Source organism: Perca flavescens, chromosome 11 (assembly GCF_004354835.1).
Source record: "Perca flavescens isolate YP-PL-M2 chromosome 11, PFLA_1.0, whole genome shotgun sequence".
Classification (NCBI taxonomy): Eukaryota; Metazoa; Chordata; class Actinopteri; order Perciformes; family Percidae; genus Perca; species Perca flavescens.
Genome location: NC_041341.1, coordinates 12,583,549 through 12,603,072, shown reverse-complemented (window position 1 = coordinate 12,603,072; position 19,524 = coordinate 12,583,549). Strand labels below are relative to the sequence as shown.

The 19,524-nt window shown below is 40.6% G+C and overlaps 1 protein-coding gene across 1 annotated transcript in view; it reads right to left on the bottom strand.

Annotated features, from left to right (window-relative positions):
* Positions 1-19,524, bottom strand: part of adcy5 (adenylate cyclase 5) — an 87,905-nt gene that overhangs the window by 49,716 nt on the left and 18,665 nt on the right. The gene's annotated exons all lie outside the window — the stretch shown is intronic.

Sequence of the window (19,524 nt, the reverse complement as noted above, 5' to 3'; positions counted from 1 at the left end):
TTAGGTTATGGGGCGACCTCCAGCTCACCTGGTAGAGTGTGTCCCCATGTAGACTGAGTCCATAGAAGCGACCCTGGTTTGGGTCCAACCTGTGGCCCTTTGCTGCGTGTCATCCCCTCTCTTTCCCCCTTTACTGTCTATCACTATCAAATAAAATAAAAAGCCCAAAAAATATTCGTATCTATTCTTATTAAATCAATATTAGGTTATAATGACAGCGCTGTACAGCTATATGAATATGTTTAGATGTTACAATTCAGCAGTTACCCAATAACTGTAAGTATCAATGAGCCCCTGATGCTGAAGCTAACGCATTGTTCTGCAAACAACAAAAGCAATGTTCAAATTTACAACTTCCTCAGAAAAAAATCCAATTAACTACAAAAACTATCAAGGTTGCAGAATTAACAATATTTTTTGAAAAATCTGTTTTATATGAATACAAAAATGACCACATTTACTACCCAGCAGAAGAACTTGATCATTATAACTCACCCATGCAGCGCATGTTAACATGTTCAGCTTCTCAAGAGAGACTTGTCGTATTCAGTGTAACCAGCCATAGTTGAAAAGCCAAATATACCGTATTAGAACAGAGAGGAGTAGCAAATGGCCTCGTGAAGAAGAAATCCATCCAAGTCATGTCAGAGTCACATCAAAGAGGCAATCCTCTTAGCACACAGATAAAGTTTTACAGGCAAAATGATTTCCCTGCATAATGTTGCAGTCAAGTAAATGTCCTTATTCAAGAGGCAAACCTGTTACAGATCTGCACACATTTTAGAGCTTTTTTTTTTGTTCTAAATGGTTGACGAAAAGCCCTGACTTTGCACAACTCTGACATTACAGAGACATCATTATGTTTTCCTTTCCACAAGGAGGCTTATTAACATAACAAATGTGTTTGAGGCATGTAATCAGCAGAGAAAGACGTACTATTTTGCTCCGGGGAGAATTGTTCCCTGGTACAAAAACCCCAGGAGGGGGCAGGAGCTTTTACTGCTATAGTGTAAAGGTCTGTGTGTTTTTGTTAAGACCATTAAAATAATTGTGGAAAGCACAGACTCCTACTTGAAACTGTCCAAATGTGTGCTCCTGCTACCTACAGTGGCGTTACAGTGAGCCAGCTGCAGCTCCACGGCGACCTCGAAGCATCCCACCCCCGCACTGCCATGGAAACGGCATGTATAAGATAGAGTCTTTCAACAGGTCAATACAAATATTCCCCAGCAGCAGTCTTATTCTATTAATACGGCCAGCGCTCACACAGGCCTTATTTGGGAACCTATGGGCTTTTCCTTACCACAAAGGGAAAGTGAGAGCAGAAAAACACAGTTCCCATGTTTAATACAGAGATCATCCCCAGGCTAAGAACACAGAAATCTATTATCAAATAACTGCAGAAAAGAAATGATAAGGTCTCTGCTGATTATCCGCGTTATTAGATATGAATAAATCAAAGTCTTCTTAAACGTAACATTATCAGGGAAGATCATTCTCAGTAATTCTCCTCTGTGATTCATGCATGTTGTTTAGCTCAACTCGCTCCCACTGAATTATTTTAATACTATTCAAAACCTGCTGATCCAAAGTCGGTCAAGAGCACTCAGGCAAGTCATTTTCATAAACACAACCAACCTAAATTAGCTCAAAGTCCCCAAATGACCTAGTACCTGCCATAAGCAAGGATGCCCCAAGCAAGCTGTTGCAGATGATGATACACAAACAGCTGAATTCCCACTGATGAGGAAAAATGTGATTTAACACTCTAGGCAAAAACAGCTTGATGGCACTCCCACTTTCTGTATATCCTTGTTTCTGTTGTCATCAGATTAATGGAGGCCACTGCAGCAATTAGCACTAGCAAATAAACATATGCAGCTAGACAGTACCCAACAACATAAATACATCTGCCTCACTGTGTGTCTCTGTTGAGCAAAGTGCAGTCCTGTGGTCTCATTTATTAAGAAATGCAATATTAAGTACTTTGTAGTTATTTGACTGCCATATGGTTGCAAAAGTCCCAACATTTACCTCATTATATCCTGTAAAGAAAACATGGCTCCATTATGGTGGTCTAATGTGCCCTGTGTTTGTTTATTATAGAAGCCTCATTGGATCTTAACTTCGTGTGTGTGTGTGTGTGTGTGTGTGTGTGTGTGTGTGTGTGTGTGTGTGTGTGTGTGTGTGTGTGTGTGTGTGTGTGTGTGTGTGTGTGTGTGTGTGTGTGTTTTAAAGATCCAAGACTCCTTTAGGGAATACTCAAAGATGTTGACATTAAGAAAGCTGTTGTTTTTGCCCCCCATCTTGGCTTGTTGCACAATGTGTTTTTAAATGTTTTTCTAAAGGCTAAAATCATGTAAATAGATAAAACAAAAATAGTTTTGTAATTATTAATGCATTGTATTAGTGTCATATTGTCACATCATGGCTGTGTGTGTGTGTGTGTGTGTGTGTGTGTGTGTGTGTGTGTGTGTGTGTGTTTGCGTGTGTGTGCCACATTATTTTTGTGGGTGTTTAATAATTGCCAGCAGAGACCATGAAAACAACAAGGCAAGACATTGTAGGTGTCCATATTTACCCTCCTATGACTCTCCCACACCTTTCTTCTTCAGTGTTTCTAACATCCACCCTAAGGCGTTGGGTTTCTTCTCTATTGCTGAGCTCTCGCCACGCTTCCAACAGACTTTTCATTATTACTTCTGTATCTTTCAGAGAAGCCCAACATGATGTCTGTGGAGGACTGTCGGCCAACATCCAGCCCACACAAGTGATGATAGCAACAGCAACCAAACCATACAACACTGTTCTGTGGTAATGCAAGATTCTGTATTTCTAATAACACATTTTTGATACATTGGTAAACTAGTGCTGCCGTAGAGCAATATTTTTATGAGCATGTGCCCTTGATATTTGTATCACTTGCTATAACAGCAGGCTTATGAGCATGCATGGCGAGACACATTTCTGCAGTCTGCAGAGGGCAGTGATTCAAATGTGTCTTAGATTCTACAGTTGGTTGCATTAATGTGCCCTAAAAGATGTGCATGGTGGCCTAATTAGTAGAGAATCAGGTTTGTGACCCGAAACGATCTCTAAACCAGCTGGATAAATCTGGGTGGGGAATGTGTAACAGCTTGCTTCACATACCCTCCCTCTTTACTACTGCTGAGGTGCCCTTTTAAAAGGGTAAAAAACAAAAACCGGTAATAATGCAAGCAGAAGTTCAACATATACAGTTTGCACAAAAAACAGTTGCTAAAATTCCTGTTTAAATACAGAACATTCCTTTTTCTATAGAAAAAGTGTACAAAATCTGCATAAAAACATGTTTACTCCCCAAAATTATTTTTTTAAACTACCCCCTTAAATCCCTGCTAAATCCACACAGGATTCAGGAATTTTGAAATCCTCAAACATTCAAAGAAGGCTTTGCAAATGTTTTAAGGAGGTAGAAAATGCATTAATTCATTCATGTTGTTAGGGCTATACAGTTGCTGTGAATTTGATTGCATGGTGAACATTCCAGCGATAGTCAGTACACAGGAAGATAATATATTTATAGGGCATTTTGCCCTGAATCAAACTTAAGTATTTACTACCACACAGAGTACTGTTTCCAATAGCTTCATGAATTACATGGTTAGTTAGAGGAACATTATAATGTTGTTGATGGTTACGTTTTGCTGTAAGGTTAAATATGGTTTGTTGACATTTTAATTGTTAAGAGATCTTTAGAACCAATGCATAGCCTGTATCAAGCTATGGAGGACATGTGCAATGACCGATCTACCTCTTTGTGAAAATATTTAGGAAAATAGAAATAATTGCAATTGTTTAATTTTGAAATTAAAATTAATGTGATCACAAGATTGTGAATTCCTGGAGGAACTGGCTGAGGCAAACCATAAAACAAATTTTGAGCAAAAGTCAGTGAAAGAAATAAACAGGCCTCTGTTAAGTTGGCCCTTGGTAAGTACTGCAACACTGTCAGTCCGATTTTTACTTTCTTTTGATTAGGTTATTAAATTGATTACAAGTGCACACCCCCATTCCCCCACTCTATTGAGCACACTCAGGCACATTGTGTTCTTTAAGGATAAATGCAGGTCATGTGTTTCATGCTGATTACCGTGAGCAGCCCGCTGCCAGCCTCATTCTGCAGGGCAATGTACAAGAAGATGAAAGTCTCTCAAGTGAGGGCCTGCAGTTATTTGTTGCCGGATGTTACCTTGAAAGCTGTCAGCGGCTATATTAATGCCTTTGTAACCAGGACCAAACCTGAGGATCAAATTTCATGAACCAAAGACAGGTTTAGTTTGATCAGTTCTGCGTATGTAATATTTTCATATCACTATGACACTCCTATAAGACTGCTTTTTTTAGACTTGTGTTATTTCCATCAGAAGGCAAAGTGTGATTTAGTACTGTACATTACATTAACCGTATCTAATGAAAACTGAAAGCTTTTTATTAGAATATAATCATGTGGCATCTTCTGCATTACTTACATGTACTTCCATTGTGCTTATTCTAACAGGAGAATGTGAATATGCACACACTCATTCATTTATCCATTAGCCATCGAAAAGTAGCTATGAAAAAAGGTTGCTTTTATAAAACCCATATCTGTGCTTCACGAATAGATTCATATATTAAAATTAAAATTGAAAGAAAGCTAATAGAGACAAATAGTATTTCATAGGCAAATAAACACAGTTGATCTGCATATACTTACATCTACACGCTTGCAGACACATCCTGGTTGTAGGAAGAGTTTTCTCAGACATGTTGCTACAGGTATGATGTATACATGTTTGCATGTTTTATTGAGCATGGTCATGTATGGTGTAATGCCATAATTCAGTGTGAATGTTGTAAATTGTATTATGAACCAAAGGACTCCTAGAGAAGTGCAATATACAAAAAGAAAACGACATACAAGCACACTTTATTCACGGTGCGTTAAAGTCAGTTTTTCCGTTTACGTAATCTCCAGGAACACTTAAGGCCATTTTCAGGTTGGGCCACATGAAGCATTCTTCCAGTCCTGAGAGTCTGGTGCATTTGGTGAAGTGTGAAAACTAATTTCACACTTGAGTCCACCACAAAACTGTGGTCAAGGCTTTGGTTTGAGTGAGCTCTTATGCGGTTAATAATGTAATAATATTGATTAGTTCAGCTTTAAGAAGGTCAGCAGGCATCTGAAAGCAAGGTTTGCATTGAAACCACAAAACACTTGTAAGTCTGCATTGATATAGGTTTATATTTTCTGTATTCCTCTTCCCAAACACTGACAAACACAAACTTTAATCTGATCCTGGACCAAGTGTGAAGATGCCCAGTCTCTGCATATCCTCTGACCTTCAATGTCACAACTTGCTGACATCTCGAGAGCGTAAACCACCAAACAAAATCTACTGCTCAGAAACCAATTATGAAGAGAAAACAATTTTAACAGAGTTTGGCTTTGACTGAGAACATTTTCTGGAGTTCTACTTCAACACAGGGGCACAGAAATGCTTTCAAGCAGCCCTGATGCCTCACAGGAGACGTTGAACTCCTGGGAACTAAAAGGTCATTTTTATGAGTCATGCCTTTGAAGAAGAAAGACAAGCCCACCAACAAACACAAGAAAAAGCATGTTTAATTTTTCATCTCATGCTTCAAAAGAGAATAGACGGATAGGGGACACTGACTAACTGGAGATTCATCCAAATTTAGACCCTGCATTTCAACACCTGTCATGCGGGAGACACGGCTGCGTGGTACTCTTTGATGTCAACACCTAGCACTCAAATCTATTTTCCTCCAAAGCTTAGAAAACCTTGACAGGAAACAAATCCATAGTTTTAATAGCCAGGTAGGTCTGTGCACCCAGTGTTCCACTATCCACCTTCACAAAAGGAAGAAATGACAACTTGTAGGAATTGTCTTTGTCTGCACAGATTCATTCAAAGCTGGGAAGTTAGAAGGATTCCATCTCCATCTCTTACTTAAGGCCTCAGAAAAAACACAGCCGTATGAAGTGGTCTAAAACAATGATACAAATATCCTGTAACACACTGACCGTGTTACTGGAGAAGCCCAGAGCTTACAGAGAGAAAAGAAGTGGACTGAGATGGCGTCCCCTAGTCTGCCTGAATTTTGAAACACGATGAGAAACACTAATGCTTCTCCTGGGACGACTCGTCCTGTGGAAATCCTCATCATGCATTCCCATGGCTGATGCCACCGGAATTGGTTTCCAAACAGATACACCTCGACATGTTAAGTGACATACATTTTACAGTAAAAATGGCAGAAATACAAAAAAAAGAATAAAACAGTTAGTTAACAACACTGTTGATGTGAAAAAAAAAATCGATCCATGGCAACAAAACCAATTTAGACCACAGTACGCTAAAAACCTTGCTCAACATAATTAATACAATTATCATTGTACTAATAACATTTGTGCATAGTGTTGTGTGATCTGGGCAAATGTTACATTAGAATTAGTTCAGCTGTCAAGGAATAGTGTCAAACCACCCACCTCATGCCAAGTGAAGTGCAAAAACTGTGGTGTTTATTAACAAAACAAAATATCATACTCAGACAAAGGGCACAAAATTAATCCTGGGAAATACAACAAAAACTAAATTTAAGTGAGGCTAAGAAACATACAACTTAAACGGCAACCTCACGACAGGCTGCCAAGTTCCTTCCCATTCTCCTGAAGCCATTTTATCTCAGCCTCACCTAATTGGCACATACCACCAAGCATAGAGTGAGCCAAAATAAAAGAACAACAAAACACTCAGAATATGGAATTATACCATTACATTTTTTATAGAATAGTTACTGCTGACATTACTATTTATACATATATATGCACCCACAACAATAGGCACCCCAAATATAAAAGGTTATTCACTGCAGAACAATCTTACGTTCTACTACACCTTAGGAGTGTCCTGCCCCTCCCTGCTGAAAGGACCTAATCGGGCAAACTTGTATGTACTCTCCTTGATTAAAGGGTAACTACCGTTTTTTCAACCTGGATTCCTATTTTCCTATGTTTTTGTGTCTAAGTGACTGATGGGAACAACAATCTTTGACATTGGTTTTATTTTGTTTATGTCGACTTTAAATGAAGTGTATTTTACGATGCTACAATTACTGTTTATTTACATGGAGTCAGCTGGGTTTAGCGAATGCAATTTTGCAGATGTTTTTATGTTTAGAAAAAGGATCTTACTCTTTGACAGAAAGGTTGAATTCCTTAGAAACCCTTTCCATAATGTTGTCAGACACTTAGAATATTAATCTGAGGCTGTCAGTGGCAAAACGAGCACTTTTGTGAAGATAAATACTAGCTGGACAATTGCCCTATAACTTACATTGTAGCTTGTTTCGCCGCTGCCAACTGCAGCAATCTCTCTTAATACTGGACCAATGTCAAAGATTGTTGTTCCCATCAGTCACTTAGACACATTTTGATTTGCCAGTAGAGGACAGAACATTCCAGTCAGGGACAGTCAGATTTGGCGGGAAAGGTTCTGCTTCTTTGAGGGAGCTGTCCCAGAATCCGGGCAAAAATTAGGATTCTGAAAGGAGAGCTAATCCCCCTTAAAATGTACTTTAAGTGATGTCACACGTTTTTTAGGCAACAAAATTTTTTGTCAAATACAGCAAACATCTCCTCACTATCTGCGAGCTGCCGGTCCCCTAAACACACTGTAAAAAAAACGCGGTCTCTGTTGACAGCCTAGGGTCCACACATGCCAACAAAAACAAAGTAGTCCAAACATACACATACACAGGACCATGCAAACATACACAAACTGTGTTGCAGTGTTCAGCCAATAACGGACAAGAAGGATTTTGGGGGGTTAGTGCACTGAAGCACAGAAGGGAGGGAACGGGATGAGGAGGAGGGAGGAGCGAGCTAGTCTTTGTTTTGTTTGAAAATACTTTGAACGTCAACAAGAAGTAACGTCACCCAACATTGCTTAGAGCACCTTTAATAAACCTATACATAAACATTAAATCTTAGTTAAATCAACAATACCACATTTTAGTAGATTGGTGTCGTGCATGAATATGATTGAAAGTGTCATGCAGCTGTGAAAAGGTCAGTGATTGTGAAGCATGAATGAACCCGCTGATCCATATCAGCTAATTTGAGCGTGACGTCAGTGCTCTTCCTGAACTAATGCCATTCTTTATTAATGATGGCTCAGTTATGGCAATTATTGCAATTCCAGATTGGAAAAAACGGTAGTTACCCTTAAACCTGGTGAGAAGCTGAAATCACATGCAGAACCATAGTAAAAAAAAATATCCAACCATAAACCCACTAAACACAAATGATAAAGTAACAAATAAACTAAAACATTACACAAAATTAAAGGACTAAGCAGACACTAGGGCTGGAACGATTTGTTCACGTAGTCGACGTCATTGATTACGTAAATGCGTCGACACAAATAATTTGTGTAGACGCGTCTCTAAATAAAATAAATAAAACTTGCGTGCAAATTAATTAATGTAATGCAGAACTAATGTAATGCGGAACTACTGTTAGATACACGGGTTCTAGGGACACCTAATCTGTAGCCCTGCCTTAGCTCTGAAGCTAGCCGAGCTCCTCCGCTTACATGCAGTTTTTTGTTAGGTCGACAGTCCAGTGAGTGAGTCAGAGATAGTAGCACCAAGGACAAGTATGGAGAGTGGTGGCGACCCACAAGAGTTCCCCGCCGGCCTCTTTAAGATCGTAAGTTTGGGAAAACTTTGAGACTGTATGGCTGCAGCCTGGAGCCTCCCGTGTCATGTCCTCTCGTCTGATGCCGTCCCCGCCTCAAAAACTTCGGTCTTCGGGTCAGTTCCAGTAGTAGGCTACAGGCGAGAGAGTGGTGGATAAGACGAGGACTGTGTGTCGGCGTTGTTCAGCAGTTGTTGGGTATGTGAGTGGAAATACATCTAACATGACTAACTTCTCCTCCCTACAGTGCTTAACCAGCCTTTAGATACAAATAATTAAAGTTAAATTAAAGTAAGAAGAGCTTGGATGTTAAACAATAGCTTATTCATTATTTTACCTACTGTTAAAAAAAGCAAATACAGGCTACTCTTTTTGCACTTGCACTGGTTTACTTTAAGTTTTTATTTTTGTATTCCTCCTGAAAGTGGTTTCAGGTTTTGTGGTTGGATTGATAGCCTACATCTGGCTTCAGGTTGCACTAAAAAATCATTTTACTTGAACAGTGCAGTGTTGTACAATTTTAATAAATAGAGATTTGAACCTTATTGAAATTTGTTTTGTGTAAATTGTTAAATAATTGAGCAATGGAAAAAGAATCGCTAATTGAAAAATTTATTGTTAGATTAATCGAAAAATTAATCATTTGATTAGTCGACTAATCAAAAAAATAATCGCTAGATTAATCATTTAAAAAATAATCATTTGGGAACAGAGGCTATTGAAAAGAGAGAAAGGCAGCCTTTTCACAAATAATTTGACGTTCTGTCAAATACACTTGTTTGTTATCTTGCTGAATGTTAGAAGAGACGATTGATACCACTGTGACACCACAACTGTGAGCTAATCATGAAGTTGCAGCCAGCAGCCAATTAGCTTAGTTCAGCATACAGACTGGAAGCAGGGGAAAACAGCTAGCAGAGCACAGTCCAAAACATAAAAACCCACCCACCACACCTCTAGAGCTGACTAATTAACATGTTGTACCTTGTTTGTTCAATCTGTACACGAACAGAAGTATAAATACAACAAAGTGTGTTTTTTTTTACGGGGATTTACTGCAGAAACATAACAGGTGGAGGAGACCGACGTTTGGTCAGAAAGAAAGGAAGGAATAGATCTGTGGGCGGAGAACGAATGACGATATGACAAGGTAATTATGGAATTGCAACTATTTAATTCAATTCAATTTATAAGTATCTATTTAGTATCTATTTAGTTATATTTATAAAATGTTTAAATTTAACTAGTGCCTTTTATCTATTACTTTTTAAAGTTGTACTTGCACAAATGTCACTTTTTAACCATTACTCTGCTATTACTGCGGTTTTACATTGTACCGGAGTATAATGACAATAAAGATCATTCTGATTCTGAGTCAACTGAACTGTAACTCTCATTCAGTCTTCAGAAGGTATCAGCAATATTGATTCTAGTTTTTTGACTCTGAAACTGGCAACTACAAGAATTAAAGAATTCTCCCCTCCATTAATGGAGCTACAAACACCAAAACAACTATTTCCTACAAATAACATTGATATAAAGATAAATTGCATTTAAAGAACAAATATAAACACTTACCTGTCCCTCTGTCAATATCTCTGCTGAATCAACATAGGAGGGCAAAGAGGTGATAGTTTCCCATCCCCCAATTCATCTACATATTTATGGTTATTTATAACCACTCTTGCATGGCTGGGCCCTCCTCATATTAATTGATTATTTATGTTTTTAATGATGCCTACATGTTTTTAGCTTTTTGTCTTCAGGTTGTTATTGTATTGTAATTTTTGGAGCTTGTATTGCAAGACAAATTTCCATGTCTACGGATAATAAAGTGCTATCTATCTATCTATCTATCTATCTATCTATCTATCTTCTGAAATGTAATGTCTCCTGGATTTATTTCTTTGTAATCTTAACATGAAATGTACAGAATGTATCTGCAATAGGGTTTTTTTCATCAATTGTTAAGTCTATAAAATGTCAATTACAACACTTAAAACCAAAAAAAGTAAATTATTAAACTTGTTTACAAGAAAAGTTCGATACAAAGTTTAGTGTCTGTACAGCATGACAATGGCATTTGAAGTGTTTTTTAAAGTTTACAGTCAGAGAAATATAAAACCACTTTACGGCATTTTCACACCGACAGCCTCTAGTGCGGTTGAATCGAACTAGAGTTTGTTTGCCCCACTGGTACGGTTTGTTTGGGCAGGCGAGAATGCGGCAATCAAACTCTGACGCGCACCAAAAGCAGACAAAACAAGCGTACCGAGACCTGCTTGAAGAGGTGGTCTCGGTACGCTTTCAATCGAACTCTGGAGCGGTTCGTTTGTGGTGAGAACGTGATCCGCAGTCTGAGCTGATGTATCCTGTAGTCGGTGTGTTTAGCAATCTGCGATGCAGCAGAGCAGCAAACTGTAGCAGCTTGCAGGGTTTCTCTCACAGGGCTGAGCGTTACTGCGTAGCCTTCAACTGAGCTTGAAGACGTAGATGTGACGTGAGCAACCTGTCTGAAAGTTGTAAGTCTTCTGGTAGCTGTGCCAAGAGAAATCTCAATCATCAATTTGGTACGCTTGTATTTTTCCAGGTGTGAAACCAAACCAAACCAACAGAGGGCAAATCGCTCCAAGTTTACTAACTCACCAACTGATTTAGACCAAAGCAAACGAACTACAGGTGTGAAAACACCCTTAGTCAATAAAGAGCAATTCCTGTGCAACCTTTTAGCCCATATAGGAGTCTGCCTTGAAATTAAATACTATAAACACACACAGGCAGTGTGTAATTCACAAAATTGTATGATTGTGATTAAGTAAGGATACAGCAAACTTAAAGCAACAGCACAGGCTCAAGAGCAGTCCAGTGAGATGGACAGTCACTTGGCTGCACATTGAGAACTAGTGTGTTATAGCTAGTTTGGATGCCTACTTTTAGTACTCCCAACGGGAGTAAGCAGTATTTGTGTCCCTGTGCCAGTTGGCTCTATTGTTTCAGCCTGCAATATCTCCACCAAAATTAGAGCCAACTGCAAACTCCCAATGCAACTGAATAAGCAGAAAACAATCCAAATCACAATTCTGCCAGATCTCAGGAAAACTTTTTTCATAAAACTGACTATATACAACAAATAACAAGTCTTGAAATGGATCCATGGAACCTGATGTGAGAATTCTATTTGCAGGAAATAATAAAATTTGCAAAGATTCCCTGACAATAGGAGTGCTTAACATATTAAGTTATGTCAAGTTAAAGCCGGTTTTAACCAAATCTATATGTCCTACATAATCAGAGGATGCTTAAGTGCTTAACGTTACTGCAACTATAACACAGTCTGACATGATGTGAGTGAATCATGGTCATCTCAGGAGTAGTAACAACTGAATGACCCAATAATTCCTTTTTAGAGAAAATAAACAGTGAATGTGAGAGAGAGAGAAGGAGTGTGTGTGTGTGTGTGTGTGTGTGTGTGTGTGTGTGTGTGTGTGTGTGTGTGTGTGTGTGTGTGTGTGTGTGTGTGTGTGTTTGAAAGAGTGAAAGAGAGAGCTTAGTGAGAGAAAGTACCAAGCCTCCAACATACCAAGCATACCATCTCTGACCCAGCAGGGGATAAAGTTTAATGCTCAGCCTCAGTATATGTGCAACTCTACCCTGTTATGTATATTTGCTTGACACTATTATGAACAACAAGGCCGTATTGAGCAAATTGCCATTGTGAGGTTAAAAAAAGAACAATATGAAAGTGTGACTAATGATTACTAATGACAAAAAATAAAAAATATTAAGCAGAACACACCACTGATACTTAGCAATTAACCTGGATTGAGATCATTTTAAGAGGTTTATAAAAATGTGCATGAAGAAAAAAAGTGCAGTGGTTTCCAAACTTCCTGCAGTGTGGAATAAAGCTAAAGTTGATTGGACCCTTTTCTTTAGCAGACATGTTGTCTTTTCAGACACAGGTGAAACTAATAAAAAGAATAATTGCTGCATTGAATTGCAATAATTGCTGAACCATCATTAATAAAGAATGACATTAGTTCAGGAAGAGCACTGACATCATGCTCAAATTAGCTGATTGGAATCAGCTGGTTCATTCATGCTTCACAATCACTGACCTTTTCACAACTGGATGACAAGAAACTTTCAATCATGGAAAGGATTTCTCGACCTCGATTTCTGAGGAGGTTGACCTTTCTGTTAAAAAGTAAGATCCTTTTTTTAAACATAAAAACATCCGCAAAATTGCATTCACTAAACCCACAAGGCCAGAGATCCATCCATCCATCCATCCATCCATCCATCTTCGTCCGCTTATCCGGTGTCGGGTCGCGGGGGGAGCAGCTCCAGCAGGGGACCCCAAACTTCCCTTTCCCGAGCAACATTAACCAGCTCCGACTGGGGATCCGGCGTTCCCAGGCCAGGTTGGAGATATAATCCCTCCACCTAGTCCTGGGTCTTCCCCGAGGCCTCCTCCCAGCTGGACGTGCCTGGAACACCTCCCTAGGGAGGCTCCCAGGGGGCATCCTTACCAGATGCCCGAACCACCTCAACTGGCTCCTTTCGACGCAAAGGAGCAGCGGCTCTACTCCGAGCTCCTCACGGATGACTGAGCTTCTCACCCTATCTCTAAGGGAGACGCCAGCCACCCTCCTGAGGAAACCCATTTCGGCCGCTTGTACCCTGGATCTCGTTCTTTCGGTCATGACCCAGCCTTCATGACCATAGGTGAGGGTAGGAACAAAAACTGACCGGTAGATAGAGAGCTTTGCCTTCTGGCTCAGCTCTCTTTTCGTCACAACGGTGCGATAGATTGAATGCAATACCGCACCCGCTGCGCCGATTCTCCGACCAATCTCCCGCTCCATTGTCCCCTCACTCGCGAACAAAACCCCAAGGTACTTGAACTCCTTCACTTGGGGTAAGGACTCATTCCCTACCTGGAGAAGGCATTCCATCGGTTTCCTGCTGAGAACCATGGCCTCAGATTTAGAGGTGCTGATCCTCATCCCAACCGCTTCACACTCGGTTGTGAACCGATCCAGTGAGTGCTGAAGGTCGCAGGCCGATGATGCCATCAGGACCACATCATCTGCAAAGAGCAGCAATGAGATCCCCAGCCCACCAAACTGCAACCCCTCCCCACCCCGACTACTCCTCGATATCCTGTTCATAATTATTACAAACAGGATTGGTGACAAAGCGCAGCCCTGGCGGAGGCCAACCCTCACCTCAAACGAGTCCGACTTACTACCGAGAACCCGGACACAGCTCTCACTTTGGTCATACAGAGATTGGATGGCCCTGAGTAGAGACCCCCTCCCCCCATACTCCCGCAGCACCTCCCACAGTATCTCCCGGGGGACCCGGTCATACGCCTTCTCCAAATCCACAAAACACATGTAGACCGGTTGGGCATACTCCCAGGCTCCCTCCAGGATCCTTGCGAGAGTGAAGAGCTGGTCCGTTGTTCCACGACCAGGACAGAATCCGCATTGTTCCTCCTCAACCCGAGGTTCGACTATCGGCCGAACCCTCCTTTCCAGCACCTTGGAGTAGACTTTACCAGGGAGGCTGAGAAGTGTGATACCCCTATAATTGGCACACACCCTCTGGTCCCCCTTTTTAAAAAGGGGAACCACCATCCCAGTCTGCCACTCCTTTGGCACCGTCCCAGACTTCCACGCAATGTTGAAGAGGCGTGTCAACCAGGACAGCCCCTCCACACCCAGAGCCTTGAGCATTTCTGGACGGATCTCATCAATCCCCAGGGCTTCGCCACTGTGGAGTTGTTTGACTACATCAGTGACTTCCGCCTGGGAAATCGACGACAATCCCCTGTTATCCTCCAGCTCTGCCTCTAACATAGAGGGCGTATTAGTCGGATTCAGGAGTTCCTCAAAGTGCTCCTTCCACCGCCCTATTACCTCCTCAGTTGAGGTCAACAGTGTCCCATCCTTACTGTACACAGCTTGGATGGTTCCCCGCTTCCCCCTCCTGAGGTGGCGAACAGTTTTCCAGAAGCACTTTGGTGCCGACCGAAAGTCCTTCTCCATGTCTTCTCCAAACTTCTCCCACACCCGCTGCTTTGCTTCTTTCACGGCAGAGGCTGCAGCCCTTCGGTACCCTGCAACTGCCTCCGGAGTCCTCCGAGATAACATATCCCGGAAAGACTCCTTCTTCAGTCGGACGGCTTCCCTGACCACCGGTGTCCACCACGGTGTTCGTGGGTTACCGCCCCTTGAGGCACCTAAGACCCTAAGGCCACAGCTCCTCGCCCCAGCTTCAGCAATGGAAACTTTGAACATTGTCCACTCGGGTTCAATGCCCCCAGCCTCCACAGGGATGCACGAAAAGCTCCACCGGAGGTGTGAGTTGAAAGTCTGTCGGACAGGGGCCTCCTCCAGACGTTCCCAATTTACCCGCACTACACGTTTGGGCTTACCAGGTCTGTCCAGAGTCTTCCCCCACCCCCTGACCCAACTCACCACCAGATGGTGATCGGTTGACAGCTCTGCCCCTCTCTTCACCCGAGTGTCCAAAACATACGGCCTCAGATCAGATGAAACGATTATGAAATCGATCATTGACCTTCGGCCTAGGGTGCTCTGGTACCAGGTACACTTATGAGCATCCCTATGTTCGAACATGGTGTTCGTTATAGACAATCCATGACTAGCACAGAAGTCCAACAACAAACAACCACTCTGGTTTAGATCAGGGAGGCCGTTCCTCCCAATCACGCCTCTCCAGGTGTCTCCATCAAGGCCAGAGATCATTTCCATAATGTTGTCAGACACTTAAAATATTAATCTGAGCCTGTCAGTGGCAAAACGAGCACTTTTGTGAAGGTAAATACAAGCTGGACAGTTGCCCTATTAACTTACATGGTAGCTTGTTTCGCTGCTGCCGACTGCAGCAATCTTGCTTAATACTGGACCAATGTCAAAGATTGTTGTTCCCATTAGTTACTACAAAACATAGGAAAATAGGGTCCAGGTTGAAAAAAAACTGGTAGTTAACCTTTAATAATAACTACCCAGCAGGGGCTTGAACTCAGGGACATGTACGTGTGTCCGTCAGATGCCCCATGCTCCTCTTCACTGCCTCCACTTGATCCACAGTTTTATCCACACAGCTCCTGTGATGTTTTGTGTCTGCCAGTGTGTTGTGTTTGGGTGTCTGGGAGTCGTCCGGCTGCCAGCGGCCATGACAGTTCTGTCTGAGTGATCAAACACACCCACGCTGTGATTTCCACAACACCGAGCCAAAACAGACTGGAGGCCCTCGGAGGCTGTTGGACCGAGTCTCAGTTACAACTGGCCTGTTCAGTGACAGTTTACACCATAACACCTTTCAAAATATGCCAACTGCACTGCTGAGCCTGCCAAAATCCTTCAAACTGTTTGGTAGTGTCAACATTCCCGGAAAACATATCTTGACATATGTACAACATCATATCTCCAGAATAGTTTGTGTCACAGAAGAACAACTTTTTAGTGACCTTTTGGCGCTTGTAAGATATTGTTTGTTTTCTTATGCCACTATCTAAATGAAGGGCATCAGTCAAACAACTTTACTACGTATCATCTAAAACACATCTCAACGTCAGCTGCACGGCCATTTTCACAAAATATTTAGTTCAAACCACCGACCAGTTTCTTACCGACTCCACTTGTTTGAAGCCCTATGAATTGAACAGTTAACTCTAAAAGCTTTAATATTGTCAAAATGGACTTTAACTATTGCCTTTTTTCTCCTGATTTAAGTTTGTAATGTCTTTTGTGTTTTCTGGGAAAAATAAGAATAAAAACTCTGAATAAAAGAAAAAAAAAATCCTGCAAGTGCCTGCATCTTGAAACAAAAAATAATAAGTAAGGTTGTTGCACTAAAACCAAGAATAATAGTAAATAGTACAATAGTTTCTCACATTGCTTTGAGATGGAAACAACTAAAGCTATTTCACAAAAAATTATAGACAAAAGGTTTTTATACAAAAGATACTTTTGCAGACTCAAAATCAACATGCATGAACATAAAACTTTAAAAAAAAAAAATAAATAGAAAAAAGCCTGAGCAGAAAGTGCCTGGGGTTTTTAATACAGTGTGTGGATCCTGTGTTTACTTTTAATGTAATTTCTATTTCTGTTAAGTTGAGCTGAGAATGCAATTAGCAAAGCACAGGAAGGAGAGTAGCACAATATTAAATACAGCTTGTTTTTTCAAGGCAACAGCTTCATCAGCTTTCTGAGGATATGACTGCTGAATGGATGGTGAGAAAGTGGAGGTGTCACTATTTTTAGAAGCAATAATTTCTTAATTTTCTCTAATCTCACACCTTTTGATGGTGAGATTGTGGATAAATCTTGCAGTGTAAATGAGAGCAAGGATGTTGTGCTTCATTGTTCAAAGCTCCCATTAGTGAGCCTTAACAAATCTGTTGATGTTGAACTTTGCAAAGAAGAAAATCTTCAAGTCTAATTGCAGGAAAACTGGCAGCAAAGGTGCACGTCAATGAATGCTGTCCATAAATAGTACTATCGGTAAAGAGTTTCCGTAGCATAATGTCTTTTTTTTTGCCCATAATCACTTATTTTTTCATTTTTTTAAAAAGCTCTCGTCTGTTTTTTTAAGAGTGGAAATTTGGCACAGGATATTATGCTTAATGTATCAGTGAAAGTATTACAGTTAGTCACCAAATTTTGCACTGGTGTACTCTTGTTTAAATACCTCCCATGTACAGTGGTTGTTGCATACTAACTGTGAAATGTACTTACAATTCAAAAGAATCTAAAACTTTCTCATATTTCTTTTCAAAGGGTAAACCTACATAGAAAATACATACAGTCAATCCAGAGGATCTGTGGAGTTTGAAGGGTTGTGGGTGTCAGAAGGAGATGTTTTTGGATGCCAAGACCATCCCACTAGATTCTAAACTAATCATCAATTCATGGGAACTACTCAACTGCAATTCAGGTACATCTGTACCACAAATATTACGGACTTCTTAAGTACAACACAATCTGCACAATACTACTTTTCAAACTGCCAACGTGTAATTTTATTATGGATTTCAGACCCTCTAACCCTATAATATGTCACACAACACTGCAATATTCTCCATATTAAGTCATTTATGGCTATAAAAGCTATTAATAACAAAATAGCAAAACCCTCTACTAAGTCCCCATCGCGACACTTGTTTTCAGTGCATTTTTTAAATCTGCAAAAAAGGTCCTTCAGAGACTCACCAACTAGCACACAGACCTAATTTGTGAGAAATCCCAAACAATATTAAACATTGAATAGTATCTGTGCTTTTAAATGCAGCAACAGGAAGAGCAATCTGCCAGCAAAATGATTACATAAAGCTACAAATAATGATTAGATTATACTATCTGATGCCAAAATGGTCAATTCAGTGGACTGATTTGATAAAATAGAGTTTGATCTGCCCGATTAATATGCCAAATTAAATTTATAACACATAATGGGATTATCTACATGTTGACCAAACTGCCACTGCTGCTTTATCATTTAAAGATCAGAATTGTGTGTGCTGTACAGAGCATTTGCACTGCTGTTGAATAAAACCTCAACACTCTCTATATATTAAGTCTGAGGCGCCAATATGGGAACTCAACTTTAAAGCTGAGTTGTAGTGTCATCCCCTGAGATCCACATAATTCTGCAATTGTGCTTCTGTAATATGAATATGATTGAGTTTAGAGGCAGAGACATGGATCACGGAAGCTCCATGAGGATGACAGCTTTAACTAATCCCTGACCTGTAGCTCGTGAGCTGTAGTATCCTGCTCAGCTTTTGGAAGCAACCGAAGCCCAAACTCAGTCCATATAAGGTCAGGTGAGGAAGACTCTGAGGCTTATCACACCCTGTGTTACTTTACTTCTCCGCCTCGCAGTCATAATACATGTGGGAAGCGTCACTGGAGAGGGATCTGAGGACTGAGGCTTGTTCCTTGACAACCAACCACAGAATAATGATAACCTCAGAGCTGACAGACGGCTCTTCCCGCCCGATATGGACCATCTGTAATTTTAGAGCCAGTTTTAGCTCAATCTAACCAGCCCTTTCTAAATATAACAAGAATAAACCAATGTGCAGAAACACTTTTCTTCCTCTATAGTGAGAATAAATTCACTCAGACAACCAAACCATTCCCTTTGTATAACACTGGGATGCTAGTCTCTTTTTTTAAATACTGTTCACTACTTGAAGACCCATTGTTTACAACAATCTGATAATCAAATAATACTGTAGTTAAAGTGATTCAAAATTCTCAGGAGCCAGTTCTAAATGAAATATTGCTCCTTTCTATTAGTGAAAATTTAATATTTAGGTTTTGGAATGTTGGTTATAAGTTATTTGGATAGGTCACTTTGACATTTTCTGATAGTCTATGGACAAATCAATCAATTAATCATGAAAAGATTCAATAAAACGGCAAATCAATAATGAAAATATGCATTAGTTTCAGCCCTAAATTGGAATTGGTCTTTCTGTCACATGTATGCTCTTCACATGGGACATTTGTGCCCCAAAATGGTTCTGCTCCCCATGCAGGAAGGGTAATTGGCAATGGGCATGCTGCCCCATATCCATCCTCTGCCATGCACTCTCCCTTCAGAGCACGCTGCTTTTATGTCTCTCTGACAATGGTGCCTCTATAAAACTAGCCAGGGGTCTGTGGGAGCTACAGTGAGATTTGATGCCAAGTAGACCAAATCTGTCAGCTCTGTAGGTCCAGGAAACAGAA